This window comes from Dipodomys merriami, unplaced genomic scaffold (genome assembly GCF_024711535.1).
Source record: "Dipodomys merriami isolate MVZ:Mamm:240054 unplaced genomic scaffold, mDipMer1.0.p SCAF_108, whole genome shotgun sequence".
Classification (NCBI taxonomy): Eukaryota; Metazoa; Chordata; class Mammalia; order Rodentia; family Heteromyidae; genus Dipodomys; species Dipodomys merriami.
In genome coordinates this window covers 4132879-4154556 of record NW_027202360.1, presented here as the reverse complement: position 1 = coordinate 4154556, position 21678 = coordinate 4132879, and the positions used below count along the sequence as shown (strand labels likewise).

Sequence of the window (21678 nt, the reverse complement as noted above, 5' to 3'; positions counted from 1 at the left end):
GTAACCCCTCTGTACAGTATTTTCACAATAAAAAAAAGAAAAGTGAGTATACATTAGAGAGACTGCAGAAATAACATTAGGGTTTTTACTGTCTCTACCTATTAATGTAATTTTATTTCTTGGTATTGAAACTCTCCTCTTGTTATTATTGTATATAATCCAATTCAGTTTATAACTGTATTCAATGTGGGAACTCTAGCTTCAAAGAATTGTAAAGTTTTATTTTCCTTTTCAATAACCTTATCATTGTCAGGCTACACTGTGGTCATCATCATCATCTTTATCAAAATTATTATTAGCATCATATGTGCTAATCAATGAAAGTCTTATATGTCCCTATGATTTTGCTATTATTTTCTTTTGATTAGTATTTTTAATGTTAAAACTGTGCATGGGTCCTAACCAGTATGAATTAACTTCCTCTCTCCCCCTCATTACACACAAATACTTAAGAGTTTGGACAGAACTTTTACAAGTAATACACTGTAAATATTATTACAATGTCATAAGTAGATCTTGAAAGTAAAAGCTCTACTTTCTATTGAAATATTAGTCATTTTGTTCTAGGAAAGTTTTACAAAAATAGACTGTATATCTTTGAAATATAAAAGTTCCAAAATAGTAGCAAATATTTTAGAAAGAGTCTGTCTTCAGAAATATTTGTATATATAAATATTAATGTTATGTTTAGAATGACATTTTTAGAGATTGTCATCAGAAATATATACATATATCTAAATTTATGTGTAGAATGATGTACAGTATAGTGAAACAAACATCGTAAAACATAATTAAATTAAAAAAAATACATCACACTAAGTGCCAGTGACTCACTCTTATATTTCGACATATTCTGGGTAATGAGATCTTAGAAATGTGTTTGAAAGTGGCCCAGACAGAAAAGTACTTGTTAGATTCTTATCTATAATTAACCACTAAAAACATGAATTAGCTCTGTGCCTCAAGTTGGAGATTGCTGTCCTTGAACATAAAAAGTCTTAGGCCTTTCAAACAACAACAACAACAACAAAATGTATCACATTAATTTCACAAAAGCATCTTTTAACTGCTGTGAACATTTCTTAGAAACATTAGTACATGCCCATGGAAAATGTTAAGTAAAATGTATAGAATATTACGTCTATGTTAAAGACATGAATATTTAGATTGTTTAAGATATTTAGGTAATGATAAGGAATTAAGAATAATGATGGGTAGGTAATATATTAGGAGTGGTTTGTCATTCTATTTTATGATAGGAATAGAATGATATTTATAATGGTTATATAAAATTACTCTTGCTTCATATTTGAATTATAATAAATGATAAACATTTTTAAATGTTTCAAATGGAAAGGAATATAAATTTTTATGTAATTTCAAAGCAACTGAGAAAATTATTCCAAGGCTGGTTTGCTCAAAGACTATATTTCTTTTCTTGTTCTAGTTTTCATATGTTCATAGAAATTAAAATTCCCAAAATTCAATGGATTTTGGCATTCAGAAACATCTTCATAGATACTAATATTGGAATCCCTTAAGTGGAATAGTTTATCTCATTTGTTACATTCTTTTTTTTTAATTATTTTTTTTTAATTTTATTTTATTTTATTTGAGAGCATTTGTTACTTTCACAAATAAATTAAGATGATAGTGTATTTTGTTTCTTTTCACTGCTATTTGCTCTTAACTTGAGAATACTTTTTCCCTAGCAAAGTAGAGAAAAACAATTGGATTGACCAAGTAACATATGGCTTTCATAAGATGCAGATGCATAGATTGGTGTCTTCTGTCATTTGCCAAAAGTTTCTTCCAGAAAAGGTTATCAATTTTTTATAAGTGTTGCTTAATTCCTAGGTATTCCAGTTATCACATACACTTTTTGACTGAGTTATCTCTGAATAAACTCAAAATAAACAGACAAAAAATCCTCAAAATGAACGGAAATCATATTATTGTTTTAAATGTTGCAGTTTACAAAGTTTTTAAGCAAACACAGAAAATATCTTTTTAGGTATTCTGCATTTTCTGTGAAGTATTTTAACAATAGTTTTTTTTTTTGCTGACATGTAATTTACTTGAAATATATTATCTCCTTTTATTGTATGCATTTTAGTTCTTTGGAAGTGAATTGTACAATCATAGGTTTTCCAAGAATAATTTTCACAAATTTGCTTTTCTTCAAATAGAAATGCTCCAAATTTTAGAACAGACATTAAAGTAGATATAAAATTCATTTACAGGAATTTGTCAGGCATACATCCTATATAGTGAGCCTTTTCAAAATTTCTTTTTTGGGATTATTTCCAGGGTCTCACACAAAGTATTCAAGTGCATTCTCAATGAACCACATTCCCTGTCCAAACAAGTTTTTTACTTCTCTTTAGTACATACATAGACGTGTAATGGATAGAACCCATTCAATTCTCTTTGACCTTTTGAAAACTTGCTTGCTTTAATGATTGAAGTATTTTACAAATTCATTTGATATGTGGAGTATATCAATTTCTCCACAAGTGTATTACTATATTTGTGTCATCTTTTTATATTATGGTCCTACTAGTGAGCTTTCTCTTTATTTATTCTTGGATACTAAAGAGGAACTTATTTCATATGCTCCTACTATTTACATATGTTCTTTAAAGAAATATCCTATTTGGGGTAAAGTTATATGTAATTAGAAGATATAAAATTACTTAGACTCAGAATCATTGTAGCATTCACATTGTAGCATTAACAAATATGTGTCCTCTATCTGTTAGATATGTTTTCACTTCTGTTATATTGTCCTTTGAATTATGAAAGATTATAGGTTGATATTATCCAATTCATTCTTGTTTTTCTTTACACACTAATGTTTTCCATGTCATATTTTAGAAACCTTTACTGATCCAATGCCATGAATTTTTATGTTTATGTTTTATATGTTTTTATATCTCACATTTAGTTTGCTAATCATTTTTTATTTAAAATTTTTAAATTTTTGTATAAGGATTGAGGTAGTAGTATAAGAACTTTTTTTAAAATCTAGTGAGGCAATAGTGCCACTACACCCATTTAAGATTCTATTTTTATTTCATAAAGTCATGGCATCCTTTTCAAAATCTATTGACCGTAAATCAGTGATTTTTTTATTGTGAAAATACCATACAGAGGGGTTACAATTACACAACAGTATTAACCAAAGCATACTATTTGCAAAGGAGTATTTAAAAGGTGTAATTTCTTATAAAATTGAACTTTTAATCCAACAAAATGAATACCAGGAATCTATCACTTGGAAGATATGAGGGGAAGTCAAAGGGAAGGAATAAAGAGAGTTATGGAGGAAGAGAGTGAAGACATAATATTCAATGCAGATAGTATGAAACTAGAAAACATGAAAGTGGGGTGAGTTTTGGAAGAGTATGGGAAGGTTAGGTAAAGATCCATTGTACTTATAAACTGATTGTGGAATGGAAATTCTTTTGAACAACTATTTAATAAAAATATAATTGAAAACAATGGAGACATCTGATCTTAAACTGCATTCTCTTAAACCATGAATCAATATAATAGTTTCCTCCTCAGAAATTTTCTTTGCAGGTATTTTCAACATAATGTCAGAAAACTGACCAATGCAATGAATATCAATATATCACATTGCAAATTGTAAATAGACACAATATAAAAATCACAGTAAAAATGTTAGAATTCATCACATGATAAAATAACAGGTAGAAAGTATCAAATGCTGAATGATAGTTTTTTCCAAGTACTTTACCTATGGTATCTAACTTAATCCTCACAATAATCCCATAAAGTGGAACTACTTCCATTTTTAATTTTCAGATAATGTTATTGAAATCTTCAGAATTGGAATTACTAGTACAGCGTTGCACGCATGGTAAGTGTTAGCCTGAGGCCCATCTCCCACTCTATCAAATAACCTCATTTTATTTTATGACTAAAATACCAGCACTTAGTCTACTAATTCTAGGAAATTTTCCCAGAATTATTGTGTACCCTGTAATAATATTTGACTTTATCTTTGTTAGAAAATAGGTAGCTGTAATATGAAAACTCCAAGCTCATAATCAATTTAAACATCCCTGGTGAAAGGAACTGCTAAAGTATAACATTTTTTATTTCTAGCTCAAAATAGTAGAAATCATATTCTATCCCTTCACTCAACACTGCACTGCCTGGGGACCCCCATCTCTATTTAACACACTCATACCGAAAGAGTGTCCTGCCCAATTCTCGATGGAAACAGATTGCAGGTGTTATGGACCAATAATTTCCACATTGTAGCTCACCTAGGTTGTTTACCATTATAAATATTTTGATTGCTATTTATACACAACATTCTGAGGAAAATGCACTACTTTAAAATGTTATTAAGGGCTGCGAAGGTGGCTCATTGGTAGAATACTTGCCTTGCATGCATGAGGCCCTGGGTTCGATTCCTCAGCAACACATAAACAGAAAAAGCTGGAAGTGGAGTTTAGGCCCCACAAACAAAAAAAATGATAAAATAAAATAAAATAAAATGTTATTAAAGCGATTGATATAAAAATCATCTTTGACCCCAGATAAATATTTTACCTTTCATATACCCCAAAATGCATTCTGAACTATCACTAATGTCAGGAACAAGAGGTTAAAAATCATAGACCCAAGACCTAAGCATGAATTAAAGACTCTCCACCTTGTCAATACAATTGGTTTAAAAAGTCACCAATACTACTGCATTTTTGAAATTTTCTTATGAAATGAAGATTCAATTATAAACTATTAACACTTGAAAATAACTCATTTTCTTGGGAGTAGGACACAAAGCACAAGATTAATCCGAATCATTTTAAAGGACCTTTATTTATACTACAAATTCACTCCCATAACTACAATGATATGAAAAATAACTGAAGTACAAAAACACAAAGGAAATAATTTAACTGCATCATCTACATTCAAAAGATTCTGTTAATAGAAAACAAAGTTAAACTAATAATTAGTTTACCAAATTCACTTACATTCTTTGATTCTATTTCATTTAGTTTCATAAAAACTGGATTTTCATAAGAATATGCATAAAAAGCCTATATACCCACTTCCATTTCAGATCTTAATATTTATTTCAGAAATGTCTTTAGCTCTATAGTCAATGAACTGAAATAATACTAAAATATTCAAAGGGTTTTCCGAAATTGCAAGACTCACTCTGAGATGTTATTTATATTGGAAAAGAAATTCAAAAAGCCTTATTTGTTAAGTTGCGATAGTTACTCCCACAAAAGAGCCATTAGCCCTTCGCATGTAAAAAACAACTTCAGATACATCCACTATCTGGAGATGACTCATGCTTTTATTCGTTTGTTTTTGAAAGAAATATCTAACAAGCATATCAACAATATCGATTTTCAGTCAATATGATGGGATATTCAAACTTGATAAATATTGGGTTGATTACCTATAAGTGTGAATAGATATGATCTTACAAAGAAAGTTATTTTCAACAGAAAGCCAGAAAGATTTTATCCACTTTGTGTTTCACGGGAATAACTAGAGAGCAATATCTATTTGGTCCAGTTGGTCAAACTCACTCCATGAGCATATGTTAATAGTATAACAAATTTAAGAGGTCAAATACATATTTTGTACCGACAGTCATCATACAGCACTAATTTACTACCTAAATATGTCTGAATCTTCTCACCTAACATATACTAAGTGCTGAAAGCAGTCTCTTTTATCTAACTTAATATGGTAAATCCTTTGATTCTGATGATATTATTTGACAAATAAAATGTACAAAAGAGTGGTCCAACTGAAATGACATGACAGAATACTGATAAATAAAAACATTGCAACAAAGTTAGCTCTTTTCAGCCTCACCCTGTCCACATTGGCAAGCAACATTGCAACAGCACATGAACACATATACACATACACACATATTCACACATGTACACACACCTATACATACATGCTAAATTCAGGATTAATTGTACAAAAAAAGTTCAAATAAAAAATTAATGATTAGTACAAATAATAATTTGCCTTACTACAAAAAGATACACAATCCAGTCACCACAGATGTTACATTTTACCTGCCTATCCACATGTGACCACTTAATTTATATTTGATTGCTTAATTAATGAATTAATACAATTATTTGTTTGGTGCTAATACTAAGGCTGGAATTCAGGGCCTGTCTCTGTCCCAGAATTTGTTATTTTTTTGTTTTAGTTTTCTCAAGGATATCATTTTACTGCTTGTACCACAGCTCCAGTTCTAGCTTTTGTTGGTTTCTTTCAAAGCAGAATCTAATGGACATTTTTTTTGTTTGGTCTGGTTTCAAACCACAATCCTCAGACTTCATCTTTCTGATTAGCTAGGATTAATGACATGAGCCACCAGTGTGGCTTCTGCTTTTTCCTCTATAGTTACCTAATGCACATACTTAGATAGTAATTTAAAAATGAGAGTATAGAAGCAAGATATACATGATTATTTTGTCCTGTCAGAAATTCAAGTTAGTAATATAAATTTCTTCTTAAGAACATACACAAAAAATACCATGATATAGTATAAGAGAACTCACAATTGGACATATGAGCTTTAAGAGCTTTCTAATAGATCCATTAGAAAAAAATGTATAATGTACTACTAAAATAGAAGTCCTTTACATGAATGACTAGTTACATTCCATGTTTTTTTAAAGATACTTGCTTTCCTCTAAAAAAATAGGCCTGTCTATTTTCTTCATGATTGAAGGTGCTTAATGAGAAATAAAAATGTATTAGTAGTTCTTTGCTATCAATTAAATCTCACTTTGTCTTTTTGGAGAATATAATGATCAAAGCAATAGTTGAGAATCAGCAAGCAATTGTTCAGAATCATGCTTCCAGTGCAAGTGGATCAACAGTAAGTAATGCTCAATGCCATTTTCCACAAAGTTTTGTCACAGATACAATCGGCCTGCCTTCTTTTGCTGCTTTCCTAGCCTCGACCTATTCCTTCATTGTACGTGAAAAGTGTGATTCAACTGATTTCATACAGATCTGTTCCTAGAATTATCAAGGATTTAGATTCTTGTCTGCAATAAGATTAAACGTACGTCTCTTCATGTGGGCTGCTAAAAATGTATTTATCAAATTCAAGTAAATACATAAATTCTATTTCCATCTTTTTTAAAACATAAAACTCTGTTTGCTCTATAAATTGGTCAGAGGCATGCATTTGTGGCTATATAGGTCATTGCACATCTGTCTGTCTTCCTCTCTCTTTAATGTTTCTAATAGATAATAGGATTGCTCTATAATTATTGTAATTTATTTTGCTTTTATATTTTTGGTTGCATCATTTTACTTTCTGCTCTGACATTTCCCAAATGATTTATATAGAAGGCATTATTTCATCTTTTTTCATTCATAGAATAAGCTGCACAAGGAGACACTACTGGTCCTTATTTTCAGTCTGTATCTTTGAATACGGAGGAAAATCTTTCCTCTGATATCTATCAATTCCTTACTCTCCAGTTAGAATAATTTCGAATAGTAAAAATGGAAAAAGGGAAAATAAATCATGGTGAAAAAACAGATGCAGAAAATTCATAGGATTTTTCTGAACAGTTCAATTAATGTGAACTATTAGGGAAATACATGGATGCCTCATTCCCACTGTCACTCAAAGTCTCTAGTTAGGCAATTCTTAGGAATATGAGGAACTTGATGAAAAATTGAGGAATGGTATCAATTGCAAAAAAATGGAGTAGGATCCATGCAAATTTCTTCTTTGGGCTGCTGAAAATTATCAGGTTATTACAGTGTGAAGACTACTTTCCAAAAAGGTCACTCATTTGAATACTAGGGATGACGATGAGTATACCCATATTCATCAGGTAGCCTACAGTGGACACATAGACACTGTCCATGAGTTGTTGGCTCAAGCGGCAGATATTCATGCAATAACTGTAGATGGTTGGACAACCCTATGCAGTGCTTATATGTGGAATAATACTAGAGTGGCTTTTTTCTTACTTCATCATGATTCAGATACCAATGGCCACCTTGCATCTTGCTGCTGGGAATAGAGATAGCAAAGACATGTTGAATCTGCTTCTGTTGAACCATTATGTCAAATCAGGTCTGAAAAACAACTTGGAAGAAACTGTATTTGATATTGCTAAAAGGATAAGTATGTATCACTATCTCTTTGAAGTTTTGCAAGACTGCACAAATTGCTCTCCTAAGTCATAATGGTTCGGTTAAGTTTATTAAATTTCAAAAATGCCATTGCATTCTTTGTTTCCATACAAAATATTTTCACAATCCAAATAACAACAATAGCTTATTGTAACAATTAATGGATTCCATGGAAGTCTTCCAAGTGAATTGCCTGACTTTGATGTCAAAATGTATTCAAGAGTTAGTTGTATACTTCTATAATGATTTCTGGAGAGTTTTGCTATTTTTATTGTAATTAAGTGGTTACATTATTTCCCTAATTTCACAGTATTGTGGGATAGTTATGCTCAGTTAAAGTCACAAACACATTCTAACATTTCTGGAGCAAATTGTCTATCACAGTCTATAACATTTATGAGTTCTATGAGCTTTGTGATACAGTTATTCCTTCCACATTTGTTGTTATGTACATTTCTTTTGTTTTGCGTAACATCAGCTGTTCCTGTTTTCCCACTTGTTTCCTCCCTTCCATTCCTGCCATTAACTTGCTTAGTTCATTTTGGTCAATGTCCAGTACAGCTGATGGGTTTTTCCCTGATTCCCTTTAGTTCTATGTCATCTTCCTGGTTCCCCTCCATTGTACACATACACAACATACATGTGATCAGCAGCATGGGTTTATTTAGTAGAGGTTCGACTAGATTGTTTCTTAAGTCCTGTTAATTTTGTCGTATTACCAAACATTTTGGATTTAACATCCACTTATCAGGGAGACCATGTAATGTTTGTCTCTTTGCTCTTGGCTTACCTTACTCAACATGATCACCTTATAGCTCCATCCATTTCCCTGCAAATGCCATTATTTTGTCATTTTTAATGGCTGCATAATATTCCATTGTGTATAGATACCACAATTTTGGGATCCATTCTTCTGTGGTGAGACATCTGGGTAGTTTCCATATCCTGGTTATTACGAACAGTACGACAATAAACATGGAGGTGCATATGTCCTTGTATACTGGTTCCTGTTGCTCAGGATGGATGCCTAGAAGTGGTATGACTGGGTCATAAGGGAGGTCAATATTTAGCTTTCTTAGGACCCTCCAGACTGTTTTCCAAAGTGGTTGTATGAGTGTATATTCCCAACAGCAGTGTAGTAGGGTTCCTCTTTCTCCGCATATCCTCCAGCATTTGTCATTGGCTGACTTGAGGATGTCGGACATTCTGACTGGGGTTAGGTGGTATCTCATGGTTGTCTTTATTTACATTTCCTTCAAAACCAGGGATGGTGAACATTTCCTTATGTGTTTCTTTGCCATTTTAATCTCTTCTTCTGAGAAGTCTCTCTTTAGTTCCCTTGTCCATTTAGTAATTGGTTTGTTAGCTCTGGGTGGGATTAGTTTCTTGAGTTACCTGTATATACTGGATATTAACCCCTTGTTGGATATAATGCTGGTAAATATTTTTCCCAATTAATTGATTGTCTTTCTAGCTTGGTTGCGATAGCTTTAGCTTTGCAGAAGTTTTTTTTTTTATTTTAAGGTAGTCCCATTTGTCGTGTCTCACTCCAATTTGTTGTGACCCTGGGACTCTGTTCATGAAATTCTTTCCTGTGCCTATAAGTTCAAGTGTCTCTCCTACTCTGCCTGCAGAGGTTTCAGAGATTCAGGTTTAATGCTAAGGTCTTTAATCCATTTTGAGCTGATGTTGGTGTATGGTGATATGATGGGCTCCACTTTTATTCTTCTGCATATGGCCACCCAGTTTTCCCAGCACTAGTGGTTGAAGAGACTGTGTTTCTTCCATCCTCTGTCTTTGGTTCCTTTGTCAAATATCAGCTGACTGTAGGCATGTAGATTTATATCTGGATCTTCTATTCTATTCTATTGGTCTTCGGGTCTGTGTTTGTGCCAGTACCATGCTGCCTTTGTTATTATGGCTCTATAGTAGAGTTTGAAGTGCGACATGGATATAACTCACATGTTGTCTTTATTTGCTAGAATTGTTTTGGATATTCTAGGCTTTTGTGGTTCCATATGAATTTTTGGACTGTTTTCTGTATTTCAGAGAAATACATCATTGGGATTTTAATAGGAATTGCTTTGAATTTGTATATTAATTTGGGCAGAATTGCCATTTTCACTATATTGTCTGCCTGTCCAAGAGCATGGGAGGTCTTTCCATTTCCTAGTGTCTTCAGTAATTTTTTTCTTTAACTTTTTATAGTTTTCATTAAATAGTTCTTTTACATCTTTGGTTAGGTTAATTTCTGAATATTTTATTTTTGGGGATGTTATTGTGAATGGGCTTGCTTTCCTTTATTTCCCTCTCTGCTTGTACATTGTCAGTGTACAGGAATGCAACTGATTTTTATGGGTTTATTTTGTATCCTGCTATTTTGTCGAAGTGATTTATGATTTCTAAGAGTTTGGGGATGGAATTTTTGGAATCGTGAAGGTATAGTATGATGTCATCTGCAAAAAGGGATAGTTTAATTTCTTCTTTTCATATACAGATCTTTTAATGTCTTTTTCTTGCCTTATTGACCTGGCTAAGAGTTCCAGGGCTATATTGAACAGGAGTAGAGACAGTGGGCATCCTTGCCTTGTTCCTGATTTTAAGAGAATTGGTTGTAGCTTTTCCCCATTAAGCATAGTATTAGTTATTGGTCTGTCGTAAATGGCTTTTAATGTTTTAAGAAATGTTCCTTCTATTCCTATTGCCTCCAAAGCTTTTAGCATGAATGAATGTTGAATTTTATCAAAAACCTTTTCTGCATTTGTGGAGATAATCATGTGATTCTTGACCTTGGCTCTGTTGTTGTGTTGTATTATATTTATTGACTTACCTATGCTAAACCATCCCTGCATCTCTGGGATGAAGTCTACTTGGTTTTAATGTATGTTTTTTTATGTGTTTCTGGATTCTGTTAGCTAGAATCTTTTTAATGACCTTTGCACCTGTGTTCATCAAGGAAATTGGCCTGTAATTCTCCTTTTTGGTTGGGTCTTTGCCTGGTTTGGGGATGAATGTGATATTGGCTTAGTAGAATGTGTTTAGGATAGCTCCCTCCTTCTCTGTTTCTCTGAAGAGCTTGAAGAGTATAGGTGTTAGTTATTCTTTAAAGGTCGTATAGAATTCTGTTGCGAATCTATCTGGACCTGGGCTTTTTGTTGTTGTTGGAAGACCTCTGATTGCTTCCTGTATCTCCTTGTAGGATATTGGCTTATTTAATTCATTTACTTCTTCCTTGCTCAATTTGGGAAACTTGTATTTCTCTGAAAATGCATCCATTTCTGCCAGGTTTTCTTTCTTTAGAGGGTATAACTTTTCAAAGTAGTCCGTTAAAATTGTTTGGGCATCTTGGGTACGTGTTGTGATTTTTCCCGTGGCATCCCTAATCCTGTTAAAATGGGTTTCCTCTCTTCTTTTTAAAATTAATCTTGCCAAATAGCTATCCATTTTATTTATTTTTTCAACCAGCTTTTTGTTTGGTTAATTTTGGCTATGATTCTCCAATTCTCTATTTCAATAATCTCCGCTCTTAGTTTGGTTATCTGGCTCTGTTTAGTAACTTTAGGTTCCATTTTTTCATGTTTTTCTACCTTTTTTAATTGCAACATGAGATTATTTTCTTGGTCTGTCTCTATTTTCTTGATGTGGGCACTGATGGCAATAAATTTGTCCATCAGGACTGCTTTTGCTGTGTCCCAAAAGGTTTTTGCGAGGTATTTTCATTTTCATTGAGTTGTAGGAATTTTTTAATTTCTTCTTTAATCACTTCCATTACCCAGGCATTGCTTTGAAGTGAGCTGTTCAATTTTCATGTATTTGAGTAATTTCTGCAGTATGTTTTGTTATTGAGAACTAGCTTGATTCCACTATGGTCAGATAGGATACAGGGGATTATGTCAATCTCCTTGAATTTGCTTAAGTTTCTTGCATGAACTATTATATGGGCTATTTTGGAGAAAGTACCATAAGCTGCTGAGAAGAATGTGTACTGTGTTGTTTTTAGGGTGAAATACTTGGTAAATGTCAGTTCTGCTTGAAGTATGGCCTCATTAATTCGATAGCTTCTTTGCCAATACTCTGGTTGGTAGACCTGTCCTTTGGTGAGAGTGGGGTGTTAAAAGTCTCCTAGTATTATCATATTGGATCTATTTTATTCTGTAAGTTTGAGAGTATTTGCTTAACATCTTTGGGTGCACCGATGTTTGGCTAATGATAGGTAGATGATGGTAATATCCTCCTCTTGTATTGTTCCCTGTATTAATATGTAGTGTCCATCCTTGTCTTTTTGTATTGATTTTAGTTTATTTTTTTTTACTGTCGATTGGATCTTTTTTTAAATTTTTTATTGTAAAGATACTATACAGAGGGTTACAGTTACATGAGCAAGGTAATGATTACACTTCCTATTGAGCATTGTTACCCCCTCTATTGTTTTCCCCCTACTATCCCTTCCTTCCATACTTCCCTGAGGTTCTTTTTTTTTAATTGTGATGAAGTGATTACATAACTTCCCAAATTTCACAGTATTGTGAAATGAGGATGCTCATTTAAAGTCATAAGTTCATTCTAACTTTCCTGGAGCAAATTGTCTATCACAGTCTATAACATATAATGGTGTACACAATACAACATACATGTGATCAGCAGTATGGGGATATTTAGTAGTGTTTCGACCAGATGAGTGGGAGTTCATTGTTTCTTAAGTCCTGTTAATTTTGTCGTATCACCTAACATTTTGGATTTAGCATCCACTTATCAGGGAGACCATGTACCGTTTGTCTCTTTGCTCTTGGCTTACCTTGCTCAACATGATCACCTTCTAGCTCCATCCATTTCCCTGCAAATGCCATTATTTTGTCATTTCTAATGGCTGCATAATATTCCATTGTTTGTAGATACTACAATTTTTGGATACATTCATCTGTGGTGCTGCATCTGGGTTGTTTCCATATCCTAGCTATTGTGAACAGTGCTGCAATAAATATTGAGGAGCACGTGTCATTGTATATTGGTTCCTGTTGTTCAGGGTAGATGCCTAAAAGTGGTATGACTGTGTTATAAGGGAGATCAATGTTTATCTTTCCTAGGACCCTCCAGAGTGCTTTCCAAAGTGGTTGTATAAGTGTACATTCCCACCAGCAGTGTAATAGGATTCCTCTTTCTCCACATCCCCTCCAGCAATTGTCGTTGGCTGATTTGTGGATATGTGACATTCTGACTGGGGTAAGGTGGTATGTCATGGTTGTCTTTATTTACATTTCCTTCACCACCAGGGATGATGAACATTTCCTCATGTGTTTCTTTGCCATTTTTATTTCTTCCTCTGGGAAGTCCCTCTTTACTTCCCTTGCCCATTTAGTAATTGATTTGTTAGGTTTAGGAGGGATTAGTTTCTTGAGTTCCTTGTATATACTGGATGTTAACCCGTTGTCTGATATATTGCTGGTAAATATTTTTTTCCCAATTAGTTATTTGTCTTTCTAGCTTGGTTGCAATACATTTAGCTGTGCAGAAGCTTTTTATTTTAAAGTAGTCCCATTTGTTGTCTCTCTCCAATTTGTATTGATCCTGGGACTCTGTTCAGGAAGTTCCTTCCTGTGTCTATTAGTTCAAGTGTCTCTCCTACTCTGTCCTGCAGTAGTTTCAGAGATTCAGTTTTAATGTTAAGATCTTTAATCTATTTTGAGTTGATGTTGGTGCATGTTGATAGGCTGGGGTCCACTTTTAGTTTTCTGCATGTGGCAGCCCAGTTTTCCCAGCACTAGTGGTAGAAGAGGCTGTGTTTCTTCCATTGTATGTCTTGGGCGCCTTTGTCTAATATCAGCTGGCTGTAGGCCTGTGGATTTATTTCTGGATCTTCTATTCTGCTCCATTGGACTTCTGGTCTGTTTTTGTGCCAGTACCATGCTGTCTTTGTTATTATAGCTCTGTAGTATAGATTGAAGTGCAGCATGGATATCCCTCCCATTTTGTCTTTATTCCCTAGAATTGGTTTGGCTATTCTAGGTCTTTTGTTGTTCCACATGAATTTTTGGACTGTTTTCTGTATTTTAGTGATGTAAGTCATTAGGATTTTAATAGGAATTGCACTGAATTTGTATATTAATTTTGGCAATATTGCCATCTTCGCTATATTAAGTTGGCCTATCCAAGAGTATGGGAGTTCTTTCCATTTCCTAGTGTCTTCTCAAATTTCTTTCTTTATCTTTTTATAGTTTTCATTAAATAGTTCTTTTACATCTTTTGTTAGGTTAATTCCTAAATATTTTATTTTTGGGGAGGTTATTGTGAATAGGGTTACTCCCTTTATTTCCCTCTCTTCTTGTACATTGTCAGTGTACAGGAAGGCAGCTGAATTTTGTGGGTTTATTTCGTATCCTGTTACTTTGCCGAAGTGATTTATGATTTCTAAGAGTTTGAAAATGGAGATTTTGGGATCATGAAAGTATAATATCATGTTGTCTGCAAAAAGGAATAGTTTAACCTCTTCTTTCCCTATACAGATCCCTTTCATGTATTTTTCTTGCCTTATTGACCAGGCTAAAGGTTCCAGGACTATATTGAAGAGCAGTGGAGACAGTCGGCATCCCTGCCTTATCCTGATTTTAGGAGAATTGGTTGTAGCTTTTCACCATTAAGTATAATATTGGCTATTGGTCTGTCATAAATGGTTTTATTGTTTTAAGAAATGTTCCTGCTATTTCTGTTTGCTCCAGAGCCTTTAGCATGAATGAATGTTGAATTTTATCAAAGGCCTTTTCTGCATCTGTGGCGAAAATCATGTGACTCTTGACCTTGGCTCTGTTGATGTGTTGGATTACATTTATTGACTTACAGAATAAAATAGATCCCAATACGATAATACTAGGAGACTTCAACACACCGCTCTCACCAAAGGACAGGCCTACCAACCAGAGGATTGGCAAAGAAGCTACTAAATTAAGTGAGGCCATACTTCAAGCCAGATTAACTGACATCTACCGAGTATTTCATCGTAAAACAACACAGTACACATTCTTCTCAGCAGCTCATGGAACTTTCTCCAAAATAGACCATATCATAGTTCATGCAAGAAACATAAGCAAATACAAAGGGACGATATAATCCCCTGTATCCTATCTGAACATAGTGGAATCAAGCCACTTCTCAATAACAAAGCATACCGCAGAAATTTCTCTAATAAATGCAAATTGAACAGTACACTCCTTAGCAATGCCTGGGTAATGGAAGAGATCAGAGAAGAAATAAAACATTTCCTACAACTCAATGAAAATGAAAAATATCTCACAAAGAAACTTGTGGGACACAGCAAAAGCAGTCCTGAGGGGCAAATTTATTGCCCTCATTGCCCACATCAAGAAAATGGAGACAGACCAAATAAATAATCTCATGTTGCAATTAAAACAGCTAGAAAAACATGAAAAAATGGAACCTATGGATACTAGACGGAGCCAGATAACCAAATTAAGAGCAGAGATTAACCAATTAGAAAATAAAAAAATTACAGCCAAAATTAATCAAACAAAAAGCTGGTTCTTTGAAAAAATAAACAAAATTGATGGATTGTTTTCAAGATTAATTAAAAAAGGAATAGAGGAAATCCATTTTAACAGGATTAGGGATGCCACGGGAAAAATCATAACACGCACCCAAGATATCCAAACAATCCTAATGGACTATTTTCAAAAGTTATAATCTCTAAAGGAAGAAAACCTGGCAGATATTAATGCATTTTTAGAGAAATCCAAGTTGCCCAAACTGAGAAAAGAAGAAACCAATTAAATAAGCCAATATCCTACAACGAGATACAGGAAGCTATCAAAAGTCTTCCAACCAAAAAAGCCCAGGACCAGATGGATTCATAGCAGACTTCTATAAGACCTTTAAAGAAGAACTAATACGCACACTCCTAAAGCTCTTCAGAGAAACAGAGAAGGAGGGAGCTATCCCAATCTCATTCTACGAAGCCAATATCACACTCATCCCCAAACCAGGCAAAGACCCAACCAAAAAGGAGAATTACAGGCCAATTTCCTTGATGAACACAGTTGCAAAGATCCTTAACAAGATTCTAGCTAAAAGAATCCAGAAACACATTACAAAAATCATACACTATGAGCAGGTAGGCTTCATCCCAGAGATGCAGGGATGGTATGACATTGTAATGATTTTAATGACAAGTTTATTTTGTCAGATATAAAGATTGCTATGACTGCTTTCTTACTAGGGGCATTTGATTGGTAGATCCTTTTCCAACCCTTCACTCTGAGTTTGTTTGCATGTTTGGCTTAGAGGTGGGTCTCCTGAAGTCAACAGATGGATGGGTCATGTTTTAGGATCCAAACTGCAGTTCTTTTTTTTTTATTGTTGAAGTAAGCCCGTTAATCTTAAGAGATAGTATAGAGAGATCCATTATGGTCACTGTTTTTCTTCTTTCCTTTCCACTGTCCTTGCTCAGATAGACTTCTATTAATGCCTGTCTGGGTGCAGGTCCCTGTTCTTGGTTGCTTTTCTCAGGTTGTGTTCCACCTCTTAGTAATCTTTGTAATGCTGGCTTAATGTTTATGTATCAATTTAGTTTTTCTTTGCTATTGAAAATTTTCAGTTCTCCATCGAATGTGAATGCTAGCTTTTCTGAGTATATCAGTCTGGGTTGGCAGTTATTGGCTCTCAGGGCTCATGTGTTACTTTCCCAGTCCTTTCTTGCAATCAGTGTTTGTGTGGAGAGATCTATAGTGATTCTAATATTTTTCCTATAGTAGTATAGCTCCTTCTCCATTTTTGCTGCATGCAAGACTTTTTCCTTATCATTCAGATCTATCATTTATTCTATAATGTGTCTAGAAGTGTTTCTCCTGGGATCCTGCTTGTTAGGTGTTCTATACGCTTCTGTTATGTGGGTAAGATGTTCTTTTTTGAGATGGGGAAAATTTTCACCGATTACCTTGTGGAAAAGGTGTTGCATTCCCTTGCTTTGATATTCCTCACCTTCGTATATGAAGGTTAAATTTCTTGGCACTATCTGCTTGCCCTTGAATTTCCCTTTGGTATAATTTAAGTGATTTTTCCATATCTGTCATTTTTTGTTCCAGCTGATGTATTCTGTCTTCTATATTCCATTTTGTTCACTCTGTTAACTGTGGCTTCCATTGTGGTTTGCATGGAGGAAAATGGACTCATTGTTGATGTCAATGGATTCAATGTTGGTTTTCAAAATACTAATCTCACCTCTTAATGAGGTGTGTACTGCCTCTATTTTGTCACTTATCTCATGGCTTAGTGAGGTGTGTGCTACCTCTATTTTTGCATGCATCTCCTGTTTGATGTCCTGCACCTCTTTTGGTATTTCGACCTGGTGTTCTTTCAAATTCTGGTCTATTTCTCACTTTATTTCTTGAGTCATTGCCTCCAGCATGTCTTGGATGTAGTGTTTGTCTTCCATTCCTGTTTTGCTCCCAGTGGGGCTCTCCCCGGGGTTGCTGCTGGCTTTAGAGATAGCTTGCTATCCTAGGTGTTGATAAATCTTGTAATATTTCTCTGTGATTTTCTCATGGTTATTCAGGCATTATTGCAGACTAATCTGAAATTTTGTTTTGGTCAATAGGTGTCTGTCTTTGCTTGGTTACTGTTTCTGTGCTGGTAGAGAGAGTCTGTACCTGATCTCGGTTCTGTTGGGGGCCGACCTCCAGCTGCTGGTCTGACCCACACAGGATTCTCAGCTCTCTGCTGTAGATCACTGGCAGTTCCCGCCTTTTGAAGGGTTGAGCAGTCTAGACTGCTCCTGTTTGTTCCTACAGGTGCTCTTGGCAAGTTCGGATGTGCTGGATGTACTCTCCCAGATTCTGGAGTCTGCTATGGTCTCCTGATGTTTTGTTTTGTTTTACTTTTTTTGTCTATTTGTGGGCTTGAAATCTGGCCTTGGGTGCTGTCCCTCAGCTCTTCAGCTCAGGGCTGGCACCCTACCATTTGACCCAGAGCACCACATCTGGCCGTTTCTGCTTATGTTTTGCTGAGGATTCAGATCCATGGTCTCTTTCACCTAAGACAAGCACTGTACTGCTGAGCACCTTACCAGTCTGAGCTCCTGACTATTATCGGGTGCTCGAGGCCTGTGTTGTTCAATTCCTAGCCTAGAATACATGGGTCAGGTTCTTGTGGGATTTGGGCTTCTCTTGTCCTGAACCCCCCCGCATCTTTTGCTGTCTCAGGCATGATTACCAGGAGTGCAGTTCCCTGTTTTTCTCCCCTCTGCTGAGGCATATGCTCAGCTTCTGATTTCAGTTGGGAGGAGTTGGTTATGTTGCTCAGGCACCAGATCCCCAGGCCTGGTCCTGGACCCCAGCCTGGGCACACCTGTTGGACCTGTGCTGCTGTGTATCCCACCTAGATTATGCAGCTTGGAGTACACAGTTCAAATTTCTTCCACCGTTGGGTGTCTTGACCCAGTGGCGCTGTTCCAGGCTTGGGCATTGAAGCTTCCTTCCAGGGTCTCTCTTGTTCTAGCCTGGCCAACTGAGTGTGATCCATGGGCTGGTGGAGCTCTTGAAAGGTTTCTAGTTTTAGTGGGTCCTGTGGTGCAGGTTTTGGGGTAGGGGGTCTGGGGATTCCCACCAGCTCTGGTTTCCGTTGAGGCATACACTGTCCCCTGTGGGGTACTCACCCTGGAGCTCGTTGTTTCTGTGTGATGTAGGTTGTTGGTTGCCATTGTAGTCAGAATTCAATTGAGGTGGTTGTGGGCTAGGCTGAGAGGTGGTGGCTCTGTGTGTTTCTTTTCTGTCACTGCCTCCATTGACACTGTTTGTGTCCGCTCCACGGGATGGGCCTCCGGCCTCCACCCGAGGGGTGGGGAGGGGCCTCTGTGCAGGTTCTGATTGCTGGGGTTTGTCTCTGTTTGCGCTCTCTGGATCAGCACCAGTTCCTTTCAATTCTTCTGCTGTGGTGTTCTGTGGGCATCTCATGTATCTCTGAGGTTCCTGCCATGGGGCTGAGTGGCTTTGGTGGGATGCAGCCTCTCTGCTCCAATGGAGAGTGAGGGGAAGGGGTGGGATCTTTGTGTATTTTCCCTGCTCAGAGGTTTCTTCATTCGTCAGGATCAGCCAGTCTGACACTGATACCTCAGGGGTCTTTGGTGCGGGTGATCTGCAGACAACTCCCTGTGTCTCTGGGCCACCGGCAGCTCCCACCAGGCTGGGCTGGCCATGGCTTGGCACGCTGCTTTGTGGCCAATAGACGTTGCGGGAGGCGTCTTCAAGCTTCTCTGTTGTGAAATTCTTCTTTTCAACTCCTGTTTTTCTCTGGATGTTGATTTTGTTGTTGTTGTCGGTCTCTGGGGGAGATTAAACGAACTCAAACTCTCTTTTTGGTTGGGGAGAGCTGTGGCGTTCCCCTACTTCCCCGTCACCATCTTGGAACCCCTCGAGTTTTGCTTTTTTTATTCAGAAATAATTTTAATTTATCTGTTGAAATGAGTACTAAAGAAACTAAAGATATTTCTGGTGCTTATGTGAAAAATTATACTTTAAAATATTCTGTATTCTGTTTGTATAATGCCCATAATCTATTTTATTCTTTCATAGATATAAGACTTTGAATTCTACATTGTTTTTTAATATATAGGTTCATTAATAAATGTGTCCTTTCAGATTGCATTCCATACCAAAACAGTTTAAGATTCCTTTTTTACTAGGTCCTTATAGTATATTTCTTTGGAATAAAATGACAATGTTGTCTAATTTTAAAAGTTTTATAACAATTATGCTATGTAAAGGCCTTTCTAAGGTGAAGATTTAATGCAATGATGTCAAACTAACTTTTATTTATATGAATTACATGTATTATTACACTTGTAATTTTGTAATCAACTTTTTAATAATTGTTTTTCATTTCTTGCATCTGAAGAATGAAAAATCTGGAATAATTCACAGATTTTCATTTCATCCTTTGCAATTGCCATGTTAATCTCTGTATTGGTGTAAATTGGGTACATGTGCTGCTGAAGCATGTAATGTCCTCTAAGTTGAGGTAGTTAATGATGCAATATTTATACAGGATTATATCCTCGGGTGCCTGTTTGTAACAAGGAAACCTTATTGTTCCTAACAATGCTACTGATCTTATTTCCCTAAAATTCTGTGTATAATGGAAAATAATTATATTGTTCAGTGGATTGCTCACATTTGTAATTTTTTTGTCAATGACTATTTTAAATCTTTTTCATTTTAGTTTAATCATACTTTGAAGCCTTTTTAGCTAGGTCCAAAGGGGATGGCTTTTTCAAGTACTTATTTATTCAACTGAGTTTCCTCTGTGTAGCTAACGGATTCAAAGTAAGCCTTGCTTAAGAGCTACTTCTAAACTTCTGCAGTTGAAATTTTCCCAAATACGGTCTCATTGGCACAAATGTCTACCTGACACCTTACCCTTCTTCCATGAAGGATCAGACCAACCAGAATATCTTACCCTGATCGTATAAATTGTCTTACTTGAACAAAATAAATCTTAGTTCCAAGGGATCATAGAAAAATGAATATTTCAGACAGAACTTTTCAGACTAGAAGGTTTTTATCAAAATATAATTGTTTATTGTACCTTCCATTTCAAAAGTAGCTAAAGCCAAGAAGGTGAAAAAATTGTTCATATGCATGATTACCTAATGTACTGGCCTGACTACCATCCAACCAGGCAGGAATTTACACCACTGATTTTCTATCACCAAATATATTCCATAGCTCCAGGAGAAGTCCATATGTTTCTCCTCGTTATTAAGCCTTAAATTAGTAGTGTTTTAATCACAGCGTTTCCTCTTACCTCTAAGCTGTACATACCCGAATGGTAAAGCTTTAGTTCTAATTCTACCAAACAATGAGGTAGAGGTAATGGAATAATACTCTAAAACAGTTGCCTTTGATTCCCTAACCACAACAGAACAATGCAAAATATTTTCTTATAGATAATTATATATTTTATATTTATATGTGTTGATTTTATATTTCACACAGTGGATCTTACTAGAATTAATTGATAATTTGACAAGTGAATTTATATTATTCCAATAAATAGATTGGAATATAAATAATCAGGATTAGAATATATATTAGAATATAAAAAGTATCAATGCAATGTTTTCGGTATAAACTTGTGATACTTTTTACGGGTTTTTGGTCTTCTGAATTCACATGGTAAAAAAAACAATGTTGTTTTCCTCTAATCTATAAGGGATTTTACTCTGCTGCTCTGTTTATTGTTTTAACTTGCTGGTCCCAAATTGTTTTTCTCCATATTTCTGAAGCATTCCTACCGATTATACTCAAATTTTGCTGATATGATGTCTAAAAGGTATTATTCTTCTACACTATCCATGGGTCCTAGGATCCCAGGTCCCAGTTATCCGCATCATCAGATAACTAGTGCAAAAGTTCTCACCTATGTTGATGCAACATGACAAGAGAAAGTAATTGAAGACGCATCTCAATTTCTCATTTTTTGTATTTC

General features: G+C 35.2%; 1 pseudogene; it reads right to left on the bottom strand.

Annotated features, from left to right (window-relative positions):
- Nucleotides 1–20089: 20089 nt before the first annotated feature.
- On the bottom strand, nucleotides 20090–20188 carry LOC138815211 (U6 spliceosomal RNA; annotated as a pseudogene).
- Between the last annotated feature and the right edge of the window lie 1490 nt (nucleotides 20189–21678).